Here is a 21,516-nt window from a genome sequence, read left to right as displayed (position 1 = left end):
AAAGGATCTATGGCAGTTCCTGTGGTAAAGAGACACTAACTGGGCAGTTTGATGAATCACAAAGGCTTCCATACATTGAAAGAAGTATTTATTGTTCCAGTTCCTTATCTGCAAAGTCTTAAAGAGCATTCTGGTTAAATTCCCTCGACCCTTCTCAACACCCATTTGATGATGCATTTATTTTGACCTGGGAAACATATTCTGTTCTATAACAGTGTCATTCTTTTGTACACTGCAGTATCCTGGACAAGAAAAACAAGTCAGTTTCAAATATGAAATGTGTTGAGTTATGGACACAAAACTTTCACTTAAATTGAGAGCCACGGTGTATTTTTCTCATGCAGGATTGTCAAAACTAGAAACAGTCTTTTTTGCATGTTTCAATTAATTTAAATGGTAACTTCAGTGATTTAATAAAACGTATGCAGCACCTGATCCAAATTCCACTGCAGTCACCAGCTGGGAAAGGCCAACTGGGTGAAACCTCAGTGAGACACAGCTGCTTCCCCTGCTTGCAGCAGTAACTGGTAGTGCCTGCAGAAGTTTTCTGACATCATGATTGCTACTATATTTTCTCAATCAAAAAAAATTATTTCATATTTCAATTAACTATCTGTTTAGACTTCAAAACCTCAGGATTTTTTTTCTTATAAGAATCCAGAAAACAAGATAAACTTCCCTTTTCTGGGCCTATTGTTTATTAACTTATTTTATGATCAAATGAGAACGAATACAAGACTTTTTATTGTCTTCTTTGTTCCCTTGGAGAAATAATGGAAATGGTCAAAGTGTTATTATACATCCTTATGATCCCAAAGCAACACAAATAATGGGTTTTCTTTTCTGTCCTTAACCAACCATCCCATACTTTTTTTCTGTAATGTGGCTTGCTTATATTTCAAGGTACAACTTGATAAGCACTTTAAAGAAAACATCTTTCATGGAAGGGGCTGCGGTACCCATCACATGTTTCTAAATCTTCTTGCTTTCCTTCTGTTATGATAACATGCATGTGAATTCCGACATTTCTGTCACACCTGCCTTGTTAACTACACCAGCAATTGAACTAGGTGGCTCCAGTAGCTGAGGAGATGCAACGTGAAGTTATGCTCTTACTCAACACAGCAGAGTTCGTATGCGTTGTACAGATGACCGATGGAGATAAATGCTCAGATCACCACGTCTTGCAATTCAAGTAGATATTAGAGTATGCAAGAAAAGGAAAGGTTAGAGAATTTGCTACTGTTTTGTCTGCACACACAATTGGGACTGACATGGAGGCATTCCCAGAGAAACTCAAGGTTTTTTTACAACTGGGTAAGCTGATTGGGAGTTAATGCTATATGATTGTCTCATTGTACTCACAAGCCTTCAAATGTATCATATGAAGAAAGTGGAGTATCCACAAAAGGATTCATAACAGTAATAAGGGTGTTTAGTAATTGCACGCCACTTGCCGTCCTCTAGGATCCCAGAGTGTTAAGTTGGGATGGATGTATCCAGCTTCCCTGAATTACAGCAGTTGGTAAAGCAGCCTGGACACCTCTGCTGGCTGCACTAAACAAGAGTAAGTGACTTGCAGAATCAAACTCTATAACCCAAGGTTAGGTTACAAAGCAGGTGTGTTTATTATGGCGCTGCGCATACACATCGGGTGCAAGGGAGTAACCACACCAAACTCGCGCACCCACGAGCAGAAGTGTTAAATATTTAAAAGCCAAGCTTATACATATGCAGCAGATTTCCGAGAATTCATGTATATATTCATTACTTTTCTGAGAACTCATCTACATATTGTCTCTCCCCTTGGCGTGTGCGTTGTAGTTCCCTCTGGTGGTCGCTGGATAAAGGCTTGGCATCTTCCTCCCCACCTGGTGGTCATTCTTGGATGAAGTTAGTAGTCTTCCTCTCTCTGTCCTTTCAACCTTTGTCTCAGTTTGGGGAAGCTCTCCTATCCTGCATGGCTCTACAGTTTCTTATCGTCCTTGTTCCTCCTTTCATTGTTCTCTCATTGGTCCCTGTAACTGCATTTCCTTGAGCTAACAATGAAGAGCTACGCTAAGCAATACAATTAACCTTTAAACCCTGCATCTCCTAACTCACTAGCTCATAAGGGGAAAACAAAGGCATGAGCTACTTCTGCTTGAGGCTTGTCTCCTGTGGAGATCAGTAAGTGTTGAGCTAGGGCTTGAACTGGCTGCACGGTGAGCACATTTCACATTGTTCAGCTATTTAGGCAGCTCTTGAAGAACATGCCAGCAAAGCTTAGGTGCTTGATTTGGGTTCTCTGAATCATTTTTTGTAGTTGTTTCGTTCTATCTTATTTGTGCTTCTAAACGGATCCACTCTTAAAAGAGGCTCTCCATATTTAAATGTCCGTGGTAATTAAAGGGAGACAGTAGTGTTTTCCACATTACCAGGTGTGCTTAGGGGAGGATTCTGCTTATCACATGAAAAAGATGGAGATAGTGATTTTGGGCCAGCTGTTAATTGGGAAGAGCTGCATCCTAACAGTTTCAAGTGGGAAGGAGGTACAACCCGTGGAACTATCTGCTTGCTTGCCTTGACCAGAGAAGGGGAGCCTGCTTAGCTATCTTACACCAGATACCACACTTCTAACCCAAAATTGGGAAGATAAACTTTGCCCCAGGCTTGTCTGTGTGGGGAGCTGGTAAAAAGCAGCTATTGTAGCTATCATTTGTATTTTAGAGAGTGAAATCTCTTTGCACCCTCAGGCGAGCACTAAATTATTACCTTGATTACACTGTTGTATATTAATGAGAGTTCCTGAAGCTGAGGCAGCACCGAGTAATACGCAGCTAACTGCTTGATCTCAGGAGTTCAGTTTCACTGTCTGTAAAGTGGGGACAGCAATACTTAACCTCAAATTATGAAAAAAAAAAGACAACAAATGCTCTAGATGAGCTAGGTCATAGCTTATTTTGTGCAATGTTTTACTGCAAATAGTTTGAAGCAAGTTTCATGAAGTATTGTATTGGAAATTAATGGAAGATAAGGGGAGTCCTTTGTCAGTGACAGAAAGTTATAGTTTTCTGTGTGCTAATTGTGTGTCCGTAATTCACTTATGAGAGGCACCAAGTGCACCTCCTTATTGCTGATTTCCTTACCGGGCTTAAGACAGAGGAGAATGATCAGGTGCAGAGGGAATCAGTTCTATTTCCTTTTCTAGGCCCAGTGACACTAAGATGTTGAGAAAGATGCTGCCATCATAAGATTTGTAGATAGGGAATAAGTCTGCAGTCATTTTCTGACTTTTGTGTTTTAAGATCAATGCTTTTCTTTCATGCAAGGAATCAGTATATCAAATCACTGCATAAGTTTCGGGAGGAGGTTTAGTAATGTAGACGTTAGGTGAGGCTAGCCTAGCACCACATGGTCTCATTCAGTCGGGATCAGACATCCTTTCATCTTCCCTGTCACAAGAACTGCGAATGACTTTTACTGTGTTTATGCTTTTGTATGTCATCTTCAAAATGGAGAACACATTAGCACAGGGTGTGTAGAGAAGATGCAGCAGCAGTTTTAAGTGCTACAAAGGGAAGGATACTGCCCATCGTGTGTCCATTTAGGACTCAGCATGTCGGTTTTGGAAGCAGAGTGGTCTGCATTGCTTGGATGAGACGAGCACAGTTCTGAGCCTTGTGCTTGAGCTGACCAGAATCCAAGTTGCTGGGCACAGCCTGCATCCCATATTCCCTAAATGTGGCGTGTACAGTGGTCTTTAAGTTGTATGTGTTTCCACTTGCCAGAACTGACTTGGTAGGAGCAATTCTACTGCAAATAGGGAGTTTGAAGCAAGTTTTACGAAGTATTATATTGGAAGTTAATAGAAGGTAAAGGGAGTCCTTTGCCAGTGCTAGAAAATATCTAGAAATAACAGATTTCTGTGCTCTAATTGTACAACTGTGTAATTTATTTATGAGGTACAAAGTGCACCTCCTTTCTGCTGTTTTCCTTGCCAGGCTTAAGACAGAGGAGAACAATCACCCCCCTCCCTACAGCTGAGGGCTGCACGCCTTCTTTTCTGTTTAAGCAAAGGTGTGTGATCCTCAGATGAATGATGCAGTGCTTGTTCCACCAAAGCAAAGACTGTCTGAGTAATTATCCAAGTTGATGTAAGATCTTTTGTCAGGGGAATTTCATAGGAGTATTTGACAACATAAGTGACAAAAACCACAGGAGCATGATCTGATAAGAAAACAGATTTTACCACATCACCCATGGGAGTATTACAGAATTAAAAATATTTTTTCTAGCCTCAAGCCTGATTCAACTCAGCATGGGGAAACAGGGAATCAGAAATAGGCTAGGTTGTCTCCAGACATCAACAAATCCCACATCTCTGCTTGTTTTTCCCTTCCATAGGGCAGGTTCACACCCGAAGATCTGCTATTGAGTCTTATATTCCTAATCAGGTCTCATTGTTCCTCGTATCTTGCCATCAAAGTCGCCTCCAAAAAGTGAAGTGAAGAGACAGCAAAACAAACAATTTGAAGACTGCTAGGCAGTCTCCTGGGACCACAGTCTCACTTGACGTGTATCACTTAAAAGAAATGTTGTGTAGTGTGGAAGAACATTCTTACAGTTAGCCTGAGGAACTAGCTTGGCAACAATAAAAAGCTGCAGTTATACTGAGGCTCGTTTCTCTCCCTCTGCCTTCTAGGTGAAGCAAGTGAAGCTTCTTTCACTGCTGAGAGCTGTAGAAAAATAGCATGCAATGGAGAGTGGTTCGGCAGCAAGGAGGATGATAACATTTTCTATAACTTGATTAAGCATAAAAGAGCTCTGGCAAGGGAAAAGGACATATGTAAGGCTGAGTCCACCGAAGGAAAAAAATTTAAAATAGCATGCAAGGGACTTTTATACCCTAAAAAAGCTGGAAGTTGTAATCTGCTGGTATAGTTCTAACAGTAACAGACTCCATAATGTTAGTACTGTGCCACCAAACCCCGTTCTGACTAGCCCTCCAGCTGGTGTAAAAGTTTCCTCTATTCTATGTTTGTTTAGTGTATTTATGGGGATGGGTAGGTGGCGGCATTTTAACTCAGATGTCTTTTAGCACCGAGTTTTACAAGAGTCTTTGGCTATCGGTGAGGGACATGAAGCATTTGGCACGGCACAGCAGGCTGCATGGCATTTAGAGCACATGGCGTGCAAGGCTAGCGGGAGAATCGCTGGGATGTGAGGCTGAGAGAGGATGCGGAGGAAGTGAGAAGCTGCAGCTCCAGTAGGAAAGTTAAGGACTTGAAGCATCCCTGGCGTGTAGGTGCAGTTCTGGTGCTGATGGCACAGTGTCACGTAATGCCAGATCCCTTGGTAACTCACGGCAGAGAATTGCTGACCCATGCCTTCGCATCACGCTGCACGCTGCCTTGCAGGGCAGACACTGAGCACTGAGATGTCTGTTTACCTACAGAACTGAAGATTACATAAGGATTTAATAGACACTGTGGGTCCTGGGCTTTACTAGGTATATCCTTTCTTCTGACAAGAACCAGAAGCGCGTATTGAATAGAAGAATCATTTGCAGGCTGATTTCCCTGAATGGAAAATGTTCTGAGCCGTTTCGCAAAAGTTTGGCAGATGGAGCTGTTGTGGTTTGCAGCATGGCCCAAAGTGCACTGATGTTTCTGCCATTTGTAACCAGGCACTCATCGGTCCTCTGGAAATAAAGCTTTCAATACTGTCGGCCAAAATGGAATTCAGAGCACATTATCAGCAGCAAATGATGAATATTAGTGAGCTCGTAAGACAGTGTAATTGTTGTAATGGCAGAAATGATATTATTAGTAAAAAGAAAAAGCTAAAAATAAATTGGATTCAATAAACATTGGATTGAGTCAATCGAGAGCAGAGCAGCAAGGCAGAGGTATTCAGTGAGCTGTTTGTTTTCTGAGACTGGAAAATATTTTCACTCCAAGAGGAGCATCTGATTAGCAGAGTTAAATGAGATGAATAATGCTGTAATACTTTTGTGAATTGCGTTTCCAGCTGAAACTTGCCATCTCCATCTATAACAGCGATGTGTTTGCATAAAGCACTCAAACATCATGAAGGGAAGGGCAGGGAATGATCAATCCATTAGTATGAGTGTTCTGTTCTGAGCAAAATACATGAGAACAAGTTGCACAGCTGATCCTAGCAGCAACTGTGGCAGTACACTGGAAATATGTTAGTAAACGGGATTTTTTAAGAGGATGCTTTTTGTTTTCATATGAGCATGGGAAATAATAACCTGATCAGCGTCCTCTTTGAAAAGAAGGCAAATGTTATGTCAAATATTTGCATAAATCACTTTGAAATAGTTTGATGGTGTTTACAGTTTGTTCCATCATCTATTTTTATCTCCCAGAAGTGATTCACCTTTCATTTAAATAAGAAGTTACATTTGATTTTATGCAATGTGACGCTGAGTTTGTCTGCGTCCTGATGAAAAATATTAGTTAAGTATATTTTGAGCTTAAACATTCTCATTTATGGTAAGTACTGGAGGGAAATATTTTATTTCTTATTGTATTTTGTCATTGCTACATGAACTCCAGGCCTCACATATCACCCGTATTGTTTTGACAGAAAGCAAGATTTGTATTTGGTAGGTCAAATAAACATGGGATTTAGCAAACGTATTAGCAGTAAGTGACACAGGGCAGTTTGGAAAGTGTATAAGATTTGGCTATATATTTTAAATACCTACTTACCTTCCACAAAAGCTGCAAGTGCCATACGTTTTTCTATCGTGTTGCAGTTCCCCAACCCGAGCTGCCCTCTGTTCAGCACCGAGACATCCCCACAGCTCAGCTCCCCATGCTGCCTGGGTTACCCCAGTCTTTCCCTGAGCACTGATAGAGGTCACCAAAACTTCTAGACGCTATAAAAAGCTGTAGCCTTCAGAACTTTCCTTACCTCCTCTAGTTTTATTCTCAGTAATTAAAGCCCCAAGTGACTATTTGAAGAATTGTATGAATATTTATCAGTCAAACATTTAAAAGTGATTTTTTTTTCTGTTATCTGATTGCACGTGCACATATATTCCGTGTCACTGAGTACTCAGTATAGCTGTAACTGTAAAAAAAGACATTAAATGGATTTGTATGGATGACGAATATAGCGAAGGTGGGTGGGAATGAAGAAATTAAATATGAATATATTATATGGCTGAGTATTTTAAAATTCAAATGTTAATCATGCATTAATAGTCTGTGATATTTCTAATAACATAAGTGTCTAAAATTCGCCAAGACACGGAATATGCAGAAGTTACCAGACTAGGAGACTTGTTGGTAACACACGTACTAAGATGCGAAGCAGATTTGAGATGTAAGAGCTTTTCAGACAATGCCTGAAACTGATGAATAGATGTAGCTAAGCAGCCAGCACACACTTCCTAATCACTATTGCAAGCAGTATTTTGCCCTGCGTAGCCTAGCTGCCAAATGCACCCTTACCTGCAGCCCTAATCAGTACAAATGCAGGCCAGTTTTTTCAAGCTTCATTTCTTTCCTAATGGCAGTACCTAAATTCATATTTAGACGCTGGCTGCCCAGTTTTTGAGGGTGCTAGAAATCTGCAGCTTTTTTTTACAGCTTTGCATATTGGATCCTGTGACAACCATGGTGTTTATATTGGTGCTCAGAAATTGGTTTCGATATTCCCCCTCTGTCAGGCAGAATTCAGACCGGTAGCATCCTCCTGCTCCTGCTGTACACTGGCTCTGTGGGCGGTGTCACAGAGCCTCAGCAGGCAATTTCCCATGGGCTAAAGGGAAGGCCAAATACTCTTTTTTAATCCAGTCCTAAAATGTTACAGCTAAGATCGTATCATAGTGAAACTGTTTATACTTCTAAGTCCATTTTTTAATTGCATTTTCCATACCATTAGAGCATGAGCAATGAGAAAGTGCTGTAACTGTATCATTTATATCATTTTACAGAACATTTTTATCATTACTATTATTGGAACATCATCCATCCTTTTCTTGTTCTTGAGAACCACTGTAATGAGCCAGGGTACCAAAGAGTTCAAATTTTATAATACAGTATTTCTATAAATGAATTCTGTTGCAAGAAAAAAATGGAATCTATTATGCCATCATTAGCACAGTGATGAAAACAGAGGCAACAGAGCAAGCCGAAGAACAGCAGTCACCAGCTAAAACAGCTGAGTAATGCGGAGAGCTGTAACCTTTCTTGTTATCGGATAAAGACTGAATAGTCTTCCAAGGACCTGTTTGCTCTTGGTAATTTCATCACTTGTTGGGGTGATACTGGAAGATGAAGTTGTCTGGGTATGTAGGAAATTTAGGTGTGAAGACATTTATCTTCTTGTCTCGTTCTACAGGGCAAATACTGTTGGTTTGGTGGTTTTTTTTCTCATGTTACGTAAAAGTACTCGGTTTCTCAGTAAGTATTTTTTCTAAAGTGGAAAGGGAGCTAATACTGATGGCGCCCACTGGTGCCACATGCACTGCATTGTCCTTCTGTCCCTGTGAGAGCATTTGAGAGCTTACACACTCACTAGAGCCAAAAACTTTGGTACTTTGGACTCAGAATTTCAGGGAGCTCTTGCCTTTCCTGCAAGAGATAGAACTTCTTTTGCTTCCTCATCTTGTTCCCCAGAAGGTTATCTGGTGTGGAGCCTGGACATCAAAGGCTAGAAGGATCCAGATTTATGAGTGCATCATTATATAGATAATTACCATGCATATTTATTCAAGGGAATAAACTACTCAGTATCCATAGCCCTAGGACACAGAGGATGAAGAGAAACTTCCCATTGGCTCCATAGGCTCTGGATAGCGGAAATCCCCTGAGCTTTCAGACAGAGCAGTCCAATTGAAACAAAATTAGAGACAATTCCAATTGATATATCAGAGTCTGGCTTGCTGTTGCTCGTGGCATTAGCATTTTCTAACCTGTGCTAAGCCAATTTTGTGAGACAGTTGGGAGTTTAACAAACCTATTTCAAATTTCATTTTGGAAGACTCTCAAGCATGGGGGAAACTGGTTGTGGTTTGTTCATTGCAGCAGATGGTATCCCATTTGGTGTTTGTTAGCTTTGTTTGCAGCTCAATATTTTGTTTCTAGGGGAACTCAGTAAGTTAAATAATTCATCTCTCTAATGCATTAAGAGTCTAATCCAAAGTCTACTGAAGTCAGTGCAAAACATTTGATTAACTACCACATACACTGAATCAAATGCCAGGTCCTGTACAGTGAGGAGCATTGCAGATGCACTCTAGTGAAGAGAACAATACAGGCCTCTGCCTCTGTCTTTCCATGGAGAATTTTCTGCCTGCAAAGAAAAAAAATGAATTTTCAAATTTGGACAAAAAACAGTTAGGAGCCTGGGACTGTGGAGATCAGGATAATGTTCTAGCTGCCTGTCCAACTCTCTAAAACTCTTTTGCTGTTAAATTCCCCATGTTAAAATAAAGAATATCAAAAATATCTTCCAGATGCATGTAGAATTTAACCCAGTACTTTTAGCAGACTGCTTTGAGGACACTGATGGGCCCAATAGTGATTGTAAGCAAATAATCGATATCACTTAATGTTTTCATCAAGGACTCTTACTCAAGATAGGGTCTCGCACCACAAGAGCTAACCACAAACCATTGCTAAGGAACTTTCAGAATGTGAGAAGCAAATTTGCACCGTGATCCTGCCGTGAGTTTTGTATGAGCAGAGCTGTGCTGCCTTCAGCGGTCCTGCTGTCCATGCAGAGCTCTTCACAAAGCCTGCTTGGCCAAAATTTTTATTCCATTCTTCCAAGAATTCAAATCCTGAATAATCTAAAACATTGAAGAAATTAACATTTTAAAAAATTGATTTGTATTCCAGTAAATATTGGATGCCTGTTAATTTTCAGCAGCAATTTTCATATTATTTGCCAGTAGAGCTTGGGAACTACTTTATTCAGTATTTTTATCTGGTTTTCTTGTTTGTGCCATCTTTGGTCATTCAGAGAATGAGTACGTATTACCTCTACAGCATGTCTGCATGAATTCCAGTTGTATTTTAGTCCTCCTAGTGGTCTAGCCTATTATATTAACAATATTATCATCTCTGTTTTAGGCATAGGAACATGTTCTGCATTACCAGTATCTCACAACAGTTTTCGGCATTAATACTGCAGTAACACTTATATTGGTAAGGTCAATAAATTTTCTAAAGCATTTGTACAAATCCACACATGTGGCTGGCTGTCCCTTCACTTTTGCATTTCTGTATTTATACACAAATAGAAGCAAAGTCAACACAAAAAATACTACATTATTCTGTCACTGCAGGGAAGCCCACAGTGGGAGCAGGAGACTGAGTCCACATCTCCACACTGAATTCCTGCTGTGATCATTCCTGACAAAGGTTTCCTTACAGCCACAGAGGGGATCAGACCCCACAGAACTGCAGTTCCCAACGTATACTTCTACTGTGCTTCCTTTCTCTGGAAAACAAACAAACAAACAAGGCCTTGTCATAAAAACATCTCACATTCTAATAGGAGATTTTTGTAGTCTGGTGAGATTCAGCACAAGTGTTTACCAGCCTTGTAGATCCTGTTAGCTGCTTAGCCTGAACCTTGCTGGTATCTAGGAAAGGCAAAGCTGGAAAGACAAAGCTTTATCAAGCACATTTGTCTTTCTCTCCTTGCTATTTTCAGGCTGTGCCCCTCAAAGAGAGTCTGCAACCACTAATGCCTTGACTAGATCCAAGTGAAGGACATTTTCTATGCCTGGTTCAAACAAAGCAGGGTAGAAGTTCTCTTGACCAGAAACAGATGTATCTAAAGGATGAAGCAAACAAACCTAAAAACGTAGATTAACTAGCATTCCTCCAGGTAACACCCAAATGATATGTTTATTAATCACAATGTGTATCCCTGCTTTATTGATTTATTTTTTAAGTCAGAAGGCAAGCTGAACACTTTGCAAATTTCCTGGCTGTGGGAACTTCCATCTGCATTTCCAGCAGTGGTCTTCTTGATGCTCAGCATTATTCTGGTTATTTATTCGCAGTGCTTCTTTTTGATCACTATTCAGAGCTGGGCAAAGGAATATCATCTGCAGTCTGCATTTGTGACAAGAATTGCCGATTCTCTGCATGTAGTCATATCTCTCATTTCCTTTTGGACTGATCCATATGGCTACTGGGTCACAGCCCAGGACTGTATCCTTTCCTTGAGTTACTGGTAAACATGAGATTAGTAGCAATCTATAGTTTTTTCATCAATATACTTTTTATTCCACTGGCCAAATTATTATTTCTATTCTTGAGATTGTCACGACCAGCACAGCCATACTGCTTTCTACCAGTAACTGACAGCTGTGTCAGATGCTCCAAATGACATGGATTCTCTCAAGTAATCAGGTGTGCTTCAGTATTCAGGCATGTACCAGGTACTCCATAAATCAAACAAAGAGGCTCACTCCTCGACATCAGTCCAGCATGGGACAACCAGGGGGGCTGAGCGAGGAAGCAGAGCTGTAACAGCTGTGTAGTTCTGGTTTCTGAAGGATGAAGGCTAGATGGATTTATGTGTTTTGTGTACATGCAAAGTAGCATTTTGGAAAAAGTAGGCATCTTAAGAGAGCAAGAGTGGGTACAATCAGCAGTGATAGTGGTGGTCAGTCAAAACAAATGATTGTGGAGGTGAGACTAGGGAAAGAAATAAGGAGGACACCAGTGCTTCTTTAGTGCCTGGAGCACGTCTGTGGGATACAGACAGCACAGGAATCAGCAGTAGAGCAAATATGTCAAAGTTGCTGCTGAAAACCGTTGTAACATAACTTTCAGGTAACACAGAATTGAGGCCTTGCAAACAGACACAGCCAAGAACTCTGCTCGACAGGTCTCTGAAGTGCCTGAGTTGCTCAATGAGTAACACTGTTCTTCCCAGTTCTGCCACTTTGGACACTTTCTTTCATAGAATGCAAGAAGAAGCAGGAACTTGGGTCACAAAATGATCTGAGCCAGCAGCACAACACACTGGGCACATTTGTGCGTTCAGGCCTAGCTTGCTGGAGCTCCTTTCCTCTCCAGCACCTTGAGCAGGGGTGCCGTGCAGCAGGCACCTGCAGGTCCCCATGCCTTTGCAGGAATCTGGGAGCTTATGCCAGCAGGCCTCTGTGTTAGCAAACATGTCCTCAAGCACGTCTGAAACCCAGCCATGAATTTCTCAGCTTTTTAATTACATTTTTTTACTTGATTATCTTCCAACAGTTTTTTTTTTCTAATTCTTGATTAATTTTTGGTTGGCTATTTAATACATTGTTTGGTTAACTAATTCATGTAGCTGTTTGTAATTATTGCCTTACTATAAAATCATCTTAATAGAAGGTTGGTTGTTGGGTTGTTTTTTTTGTTTTCTTTCCAGTAGAATAACAAGTTATTTTATTATTCAAACAGGGCTTACTTCCTGCTGTTTTCAATAAGATTTTTAATAAATATGTAAATTTAAAAATTAATTTACTGCATATGTTTGGCAGCATGATTCTTGAACTGACAAAAGTTTGATGGATTGTAAAATTATCCCCCCTAAAAATCATCAGTCATAGTAAACAGAATTTATCAACCCCTGGTAATTTTACAGCTTTTTCTTCATCTTATCTTCTGTTAGGAACTCACTTAAAATTGATTATAATATAGTATATTTCTAGAACCGTAATTCATTCATAGATTAATTAGATTTTAGGTTAATATCCCATCATGGTATGGGACATGAGCCAACAGTGTTTTCCAGTTGTTACAGAACTGCAGCAGAGAAACCTTGATTACTGTTCCCATGTGGTTTAACTGCCAAGACTAATCACTAATCAAATTCAAACCACATAAAATGGAACATCCTTCATAGTATCTATTTTCTAGCTGACTTATACTATGGACTCTTTATTGATATGTCTGGGTATACTGAAATGAACTAAATGTTGCAAGAGAAGATTTCTCCTTCAGTTTGGTTCTTCAACCTTTATCTAAAACTCTTGCTCAAAATTTTTGTACCTCTGCCCCTCAAATTCTGTGCCCTACAGCAAAGATAATTTATTTGCATAGATTTAGAAAGCGCACGTAAATATCTGTACTATTAGGTAGGATTTGATAGCAGATGAACTGTAACACAGGTTTCCACTCTGCAATTCGTGCTTTGCTTGAATGAGTACTGAAAATTGTGCAGATCATAATATTATCTGAAGAGATGGCAAGTGCAGTCATGCAACCAGCATTACTTGTATCTGTTCTGTCCCTTGCTCTGATTGCAAGGGAACTTTTGTAGTCTCATTGCTCAGGATCAGAAAACAGCATGCAGGTAGTTCAGCTGCAACAGGTCTACTGAGAAGGCAGCCTGCTTACAGCCTGTCCCTCTGCTGCCTCCAGGAGTGCTTGCCACTGCCACCTGTGACATGATTGCCTAGCTTCATCTTGTAAGCCACATCTGTCATTGGGGGAGGGCCCTGTTTACCTCCTAATATAAGAGGGTACACCAGGGAAGCTTTGTTAGTTGTTTCCATAGGCCAGGTGTCACAGAAAGGGCAGTGATTTTTGGTTTGATGCTCTAGAAGTAAAAGCCCACTGATAGGTAGCCAATTGAAATCTGGAATGGAGGGGAAAATAACAGCTTCTAAACAAACTCTTTTGTTGGAATGGGGTTGGGGGTTAAGCACATAATTAAGAATAAAGAAAATCTATATTTCTCCTTGGTGAGAGTTTGGAAGAGGTGTCATTCTGACGTGTACGCACCAGGTACACATCATATGGAGGTTCCCTCCACTGTGACTAAATGTGCAGTCATGCAGAAGTGGACTGATGGGTCTGGAAAGATTGTTTTTCTCTTCCAGGCTGTCCTCATAAAAGGCTAAAAATGAGAAACTTGTTTCCTGGGAAGCTCAATTCTCATTCTCAAAATGACGTCTGTGAATCATCTTTAGAACCTGTAAGAAGGATATTCCCTTCCTTTCCTCTGCAAATCTTCCAGCAGAGATTCATATTCACTGAACTCACCTGCAGATATCGCAGCCCTATTTGCGTATATGACAAGCCAGTTCTCATAACTGGGAGAATTATTACTACACTGTGTGTTCGTACTGCCGATTTGCTCCTGGTCCTGCCGCTTAACATCTCTCCTTCTTGATCTACTCCTTTGTCCTTAGCTCAGCTGATGTACCTTGGGTATTCAGAGGCTAACCTAAGTGAATCTAGTCCAGTACTCAAAAAAGAGGATTACTAGTGTGGAAAATTACTACCCACTGCCAACTGCCATTTGCAGTATAGTCTTGAAGAGCAATTCCGTTTTCCATCAGTATGCTGGGTGACTGACATACAGACATTACAGGCCAGGAACTCAGACATCACTAGAGTGAGAAGATAAGTGCCCTTGTAATTACCAAAATAAACAGTCTTGTTCAAAAAAGCCATAGGTGGAGGATGAAGACGGGTAAGAAGACAGCTAATACTTAGGAACAGGAGTTTGAGAATAGCTCAACCATACAGAAAAATGACCCCGATTACTGAAAATGTCAGTGAGATTACATGTTGTATGAGTATGATCCTGCATTTACTGGATTTGAGACATTTTTTTTTGGTACAGCCTAATGTGGGATAGAATTTGCCTCTTTAAGAGCTCAATTTTGCATTAGCTTTCAAAAATCATTATTTTACTACGCTTTTTCCCCTCCTTGATTCAGTTCTAATTGGATATCACAAAAAAAAATTTCTCCTAGCTTCTAGTCTAGGCTAAAATTGTAAGCCACCACTTATAAAGCCCCTTCTTTATTGAAATGAGCATCAGCACCTTCATCAAGGTAACTCCTCACCAGGACAAACCTCTTTATACTAAAATATTTTGTGGTAAAATTAAGACTGAAGACTGAAACAGAGGAGTTCATTAGGACCACATTGTTCCCATAACATTCAGCAGGTTATCGCTGACAGAATGACCCTAAATGTTAAGGCATAGTATTGAATTTAAAATTGCTGTCATGTTTAATAATTTTGTTGCCAAACTTACCTTTCAGCATGATTTTTTTTACTGTGATTTTTTCCCATCACTAGAAAATAAGAACAATTTTGTTATTGAATTCCCTCCGTGAGTAAAGCTAAAAGGATCTCTCAAAAGTAAAGCAAAATATCTTCTGCATGCCTTGTTCATGTTCATGCTCTTATGTTCTAAAAACTGAGTATCAGCTTCCTTTCTCACCACGGATGCTTCTTCCTTAATGCCTTGTGATGAGCCTCTGATTGCAGTGAGCATTGCTTTTAGTGGGCGTATTCCTTCTGTGAGAAGCGTAATTGGTCATTCCACCAATGCGAACAGAGCCAGGTCCTGATTATCTTCTGGAAAAAGTATGTGTTTAATCAATTTTCTTTTTAATATCTCCCCCTAAACACACTTGACTGAGCACCTGTATATTACCAATGTAATTACCAATTTTCAAGGAATTATACTGCCTTACACAGTTTTAAATAAACTTTGCCCACACATAGTTGATCCATCCAGTGGCTGTTCTGATGCTCTGTGAGAGAACAACCATATTTGTGATATTCCTTTCATAACTGAGCAAAAGGTAAAAGGTTAGATTTACCTTACCTTGAAATTGGGAACTGAAAGTTCATGTTTATTAAATTATGCAGAAGTTCAGAGAGGGCTTGTGTATACCTAATCAGGTGAAATGGTTTTGTCCTATCAACATAGAGGTCATGTTCTTCGTAAATTGTGAAGATGGCATTCTTGGCATTAGAGTGCTGAGTGCACCCAGTCATCTCATCACTTTGTGAGAACTGTGCTTTTAAAAACACAAGGCTCAGTTCACTAAGATATCTTTTATCATCTAAACCACACAAGGATTCAAGGCAGACAATGTAAGTCTCAGTTCCTCAGTCACTTGTTCATTAAGTAACAGCTATTTTCTCCAGATCTGCAGCTACAAGTCATACACAGTTCATGCTAATCAGCTTTATTTCCTCTAAGGTAATTTACTTACAGTTCAGGACCATCAGGAATGCTGTCCTAAAACTTAAATATATTTCTAGATTGTTTCACTCTTAAATACACTGGGTGAGTTTTGGCTGTGTTTTGTCTTTATTGTATTACCTATAAAGCCAAGTGTTGCTTTCTCATACCCTGCTGAACGGACTGATGAGCTTAAAAATACTCCATATCAATGCTTTTTTTCCCAAGAAAAGAAGTCAGCGGGTATTGTTTATCTTGAAAATCTGATGGTGTTTCTTTGAGAATGTCATTTTTGCGCTATAGCAAAATATCACGGGGTTTCTGCTCAAGTGGGAAAAAGAAGTGTGATTCATTATTTCAAAAATTATTTTACTGTCAATTGAGAAAATAGATGAAGGCATCTGATGATATACAGAGGAAAGCAAGTCTTACCTTATTATTGAAGGTAATGCTTTAAAGGGAAAGAAGTTCAAACGTCACATTTTTAGCTCAGCTGTGATACAGCAGAGGTCTGTAATACAGCAGAGGTCGTGCGGTTACAGCTTTCACCTTTGTAGTCTCCTGGATGTGTCTGTACGACTGTTTTCACTTCAGAGTGTTACTGTCCACCTGACATTCTCATCAGTCTGGTTAAATGAGACTTACTTTCCACAGAGTCTGCCCTTGCGTTCTGTCCTGGCTGGCTGACAGAAAGCTACCACACGAGAGAAGACCAAAGTGAACCCTTTTGTGCTACGCCTTTCTACATAGCACAAAAATCTGCAGACCGATGGTGTAAGAATTCAGTGAGAGGCTACTTCCAATCCCACCAATATACACCTGATCAGAACAGTGCTCTGCATCTCAGTACACCTTACTGAACACATTATATGTGAGCAATCCACGTAATGCTGTAACTGCATATCCCACTTAGACCCATTGTGTCATAAATACCCATTACAGGACTGCAGGGTATTTAAACTGGTAAAACGGAATGTCAAGTAATAAGCAGTGGCATTGTGTGATCAAGTTTGCCTTGAACAAAGTCGACAAAATAACAAACAGAACTTTTAAAAAGGTAAAAATTTAGGAAATTGTTCTCAGTGACAATAAAATTTTAAATAATAACCAAAAAAATAAAAAGTGAACATAATTTGTACTTCCTATTAGAGATCAGACCTAAAATGAAAGACCTTGAGTTATACAATTAAATATTGATTCTGTTGATCTATATTTAATTCTCATAGCAATTTAGTTGCTTTTACCCAATAGTGTTTTGCAGTTATACTTCACTTGAAGCAATGCCCTTTTTGCTTTTGTGTTAATCTAAAAACTAAATTGCCCAGTGCATGAGAGACGTAAATAAAGTTCATTTTTTTCTTGAGTGTAACTGACTCTGAGCTCCTTAAACTGCTGGTTAACTAAACTTAGACAGCTGGAAAATGCATTTATCCTGCAGAATGGTTCGTTGCTAATTTTGGGCTGTGGCATGCCTTACAAGCATAGCCTGACCTGCAGGCACTCAGAGCTTCTGCATGTGACCGCATAGAAGAAAAAATGGACTTGCTGTTGCTTTCCTTTCTGCATGCCAAGTGTGGAGTCCTTTGTTCCCATGAACTAGGCTGTCCTACTGTGCACCTTCTGTTAGACCTGCAGAATCCTCCTGCCATTCTGCACAGCTGTGACTAGTCCTTGATCACACAGCACTGAAAATGCATTCTACCCACATGTAAGCTCTCATTTTTAAAGTTTAAGAAAAATCTATTTTGCTGTATTAATGTAGAAATAACACCTATTTATAATGTATCAGTGGAGCTGCAGGCTAGTTGTGTTTTCCTAATTTGCTGTGCTTGAAGTGACATGCCAGATTTTATTATATCACTAATGGCTTTTAGTTATTCCCTTTAGGATGATGCCAACAAGGAAGCATTATTCTGATTCATGACTCATGAATTTATTTTGAAGCGATGTGACTTGTGATGAATGTCTGTATTATGTCAGGTAGAGTTTCTCCTAACAACCAGTCACTGCTCTCAGGTGCTATAAAGCACCCCATAACGACTAGCTCCAGAACTCCAGGTGGGAAGTTCTCCACTTACACAGAGTAGAACAAATGCTGCCCCTGCCCTGAGACCATAATGGTATGAGTTTTCTATCCAAAAATATAGTTAGTATAAGTAAAGTAAAATAAGCTATAAACTGATCTGCTTTAGGATGATGGGCCATTGATATTACAAAGGCACTGTGGAAATTACAGTCCTTCCAGAATTGAGCCTATTCTGCCTTGGGCCAAAATCTATGACTACATCTTTTTATCTTTTCCCTGAAACTGTTATTTAGGAATGCATAAATGACTATGCTGAATGCAGTACATGCCTTACGTATTCATAGAACAGGTGCAAAATAGTCATCAGCAAAGTCAACACCTTCAGGGTGAAATGGCTTTAAGTGTTACTTCTGAGATCAAGAACACACTGTTGGTCCCATCTTAGCTCTTCTAGCAACACTCAGTAACTAAGTGCTTTTCTTTCCTATAGTGATAAAATCACCTGTTCGTTATGCAGAAAGCCATGATAAACATGGGAAAGATTTTACTGAAGCCCAGGACTTAGAGGCTAGGTGCTCTGTACGCTGTTACCAAATCTCACCCAGTTCTCATGGATACAAAATGCATCTGATCTGCTGCCAAAAATGATCCTTATCTGCAGGAAAAACTACTGATTCACATTACTGTGACTCTCAAGTGCATTAGTGAACTAACTGCTGTAAAATGCACAAAAGTAACGTCTTTGGGCCAGCCCCTGTTCTTTGTTGTATCTGTGTCTCTGCTGAAGTCATAGCATACCTCCATGGACAAAACTATAGACACTATTCAACCACATAATTACATGATTGATCAACAAATTCTAATAGTTGTTTCAGTTTTGACTTTGGTTTAATCTAGCAACTGTTGCAACTGCTATGAAAAATAGGAAACAATTAAAGATGGATCTAAATAAATATTATAGCAATTTTTCCAAGCTGTATCTATAGTTACTAGAGAAAAGATTCTTGAAGAACCCGAGGTGACAATTGCTCTGAGACACCGAGTTTACAGAAATTATCAGTGTCTTTTCACCTCTAGGAACGTACATGATGTTTTACCGTGGAAGAAGAATGACTTGCTGATCAAGGAGATGCTTGTATTAGTTTCATTGCATAAACATTTTATTTTTTCCCATGGAGCTCAGGATGTGAATGAGTTTTCTTCCACATGCCAAGGACTGGAATGTCATATTTGAACTTTATAGCTGCAGGTATATAAAATGAATTATTATACCAAATGCATTTTAACAGAAAAATTAATAGATTATTAAAGTGAGCTGTAGTAATAAAATTGTGAGATAAGATCACTCTTATTGTATCAGATATCTGAGTGCAGTTCTAGCATATTAATATTCCTTACGTAATTGTCCTCACATTCTTGTTTAATTATCAAATTAGAAATAATTGGTGATCCTCGCTCCTGGAGTAATAAAATGCCTGGAAGTGTGTTGTATCCAAACCTCCAGTGAAAAAAACCTAGGTATTACTTTCCAGATCACATGAGCATTACTTTTACATATTTGCATACTATTTCAGTAAGGTGTCAAAGAAATGAATGCACTTTTTTTTTTTTTTTTGACAAAAGTATATAACTGAGCATGAAGACATGGAAAAAGAACAACTGAATGTCCTAATATATTCACAACTGACTTCTGAATACAATTATTGTCTCTAGCAATAAATTTTGCTACAACTTTTAGGTTTTTTTTCCTTTGTATTTTTCCTCATGTGTAGTAGGTGCTACTATACTAGTAGCACTTGCACTTACACACATGAAATTTGTAAGTTCCATACTATTCACTACTCTATGTATCCTTTGCCAGTGGGTTTCACTGATGGGCTGCATTTCAGTTCACTTCTGTTTCATTTGGTTCAGTGATTTTACTTAAAATTTGTGGAGAGTTCCCTGTAGTTCTCTGCAGTTTCTCTAATACATTTTATTAACTGTTAGCTTTGTATTAAATGACAAACTGGGATTTTAGTCTAGGCGGTGCATGTAGGGTATAATAAATTATTGATACTGCATGTATGTAGAATATACCAGTGAGTTCATTCCAGTCTGTCCTGTGATTCAAATCTATCCTTCAGCTGGCCGAAGATCCTGCTCTTATTTTGATCCTTCATCTGGACTGCTCTGTACAGCAAACATTCTAGGTCCCTCCAGAAGGTGTTAATATGTATTTTACTGATGCTGTGTCTGAGAGTTTTCTCATTTGTCATGCACAGAAGTGAAACAACTGTTTTGACAATAATATATAATACTTTAAATACTAAAGATAATAACTCGTTAAGCTAAAATTGTAGGAAATTTCTATGGAAGGGTTTAAATGTGTATTTGCTACTGTTACCAAGGGTAATATTCCTCTATTTCAGAAAATACTATCATTCTAGAAAGTGAAGATCGTAGTTTTAACTGTCATCTAAAATCAGAATCAAACATGATGAACCAAATGACTTTAGCATCTCCTACTGCTTTGCTTAAGCTTGTTTAAAACATTTGATAAACGTACTAACCTAACCCAGGCATTGTTAGTTTATGAAAAAACAAGATCATAATGTCAACAATCATTAGATCAGCATTGCAGTTTTTAAATAAATATCCATAAAAACAAGCAATCCAGCTATGCAGCAATGTCTTCCTCTTGCCCAAGACTTCCAAGGGTGAGCAGCCCCTCACACATGAAGTGACTTACTTGAAACTTGATTTTTTCCAGAAATTCTAATGAACGTTCACAACTGCAGACTTAGTGACCCACTGCGTCCATACATCTGGCCATGCTATGTTCTCAGTGTGCTTCAACTACCATTTCATTTTCTATCTAAACCAAAATACTAATGTCCTAGACTGACAGTAATTTACCGGTGAAGTCTGTGTTATCTAATGGTAATACTGAAAATGAGCAATGGCTTGTACTCTGACAGCATATCTCAAAATTCTCGCATCTTACCTCTCCCAGTGTCCTATAAAATGTTGAATGTTATCTCGTATTTCTGTGATAATGTTATCTGTAAGAGCAGTTAGTTACAGAGACTTCGGAACACCCTGTATATGGAAGGCAGGTCATTTTTATTGAACTGCTCCCTAAGCTTTTCCCTAACTATCCCTTGGTCAGATCTCTGATTGAAAATGCCAGTAGGTAACAAAGGGATAAAATTGCTCTTATATAATCCTACTGTGAGTTTTTAATACAACGTGCTAATACATTGTCCGGTGTTCCAGCAGAATTACAGCATTTCTCAGAGTAGGCCTGGCCAATATCTGATTGATTCTGGTCTGTGGGGATTGGCCCAGTTCACTGTAATTTCCTGTCTTGTTGCTTTCTTTTCTATTGGAGAGGGTTTGGGTTCATGGAAATCAATAGGCTTATACATGCAAAATGTGAGGTTATTTTCTAGCAACTTTCATTAATGTCTGTAAGTTATGGAAAATGCTATTTTCTCCTCGGAACATGTCTATCTGACTTTTTTTTTTTTTTTTGGCAGACTCCAAAT

At 39.2% G+C, this 21,516-nt stretch overlaps 1 protein-coding gene across 6 annotated transcripts in view; it reads left to right on the top strand.

Annotated features, from left to right (window-relative positions):
- NCKAP5 (NCK associated protein 5) overlaps positions 1-21,516 on the top strand; it is a 454,740-nt gene that overhangs the window by 432,097 nt on the left and 1,127 nt on the right. The window lies entirely within an intron of this gene.

Source organism: Numida meleagris, chromosome 5 (assembly GCF_002078875.1).
Source record: "Numida meleagris isolate 19003 breed g44 Domestic line chromosome 5, NumMel1.0, whole genome shotgun sequence".
In the NCBI taxonomy this organism is placed as follows: Eukaryota; Metazoa; Chordata; class Aves; order Galliformes; family Numididae; genus Numida; species Numida meleagris.
The sequence above is the reverse complement of the archived record's forward strand: the minus strand, read 5'-3'. Positions and strand labels throughout refer to the sequence as shown.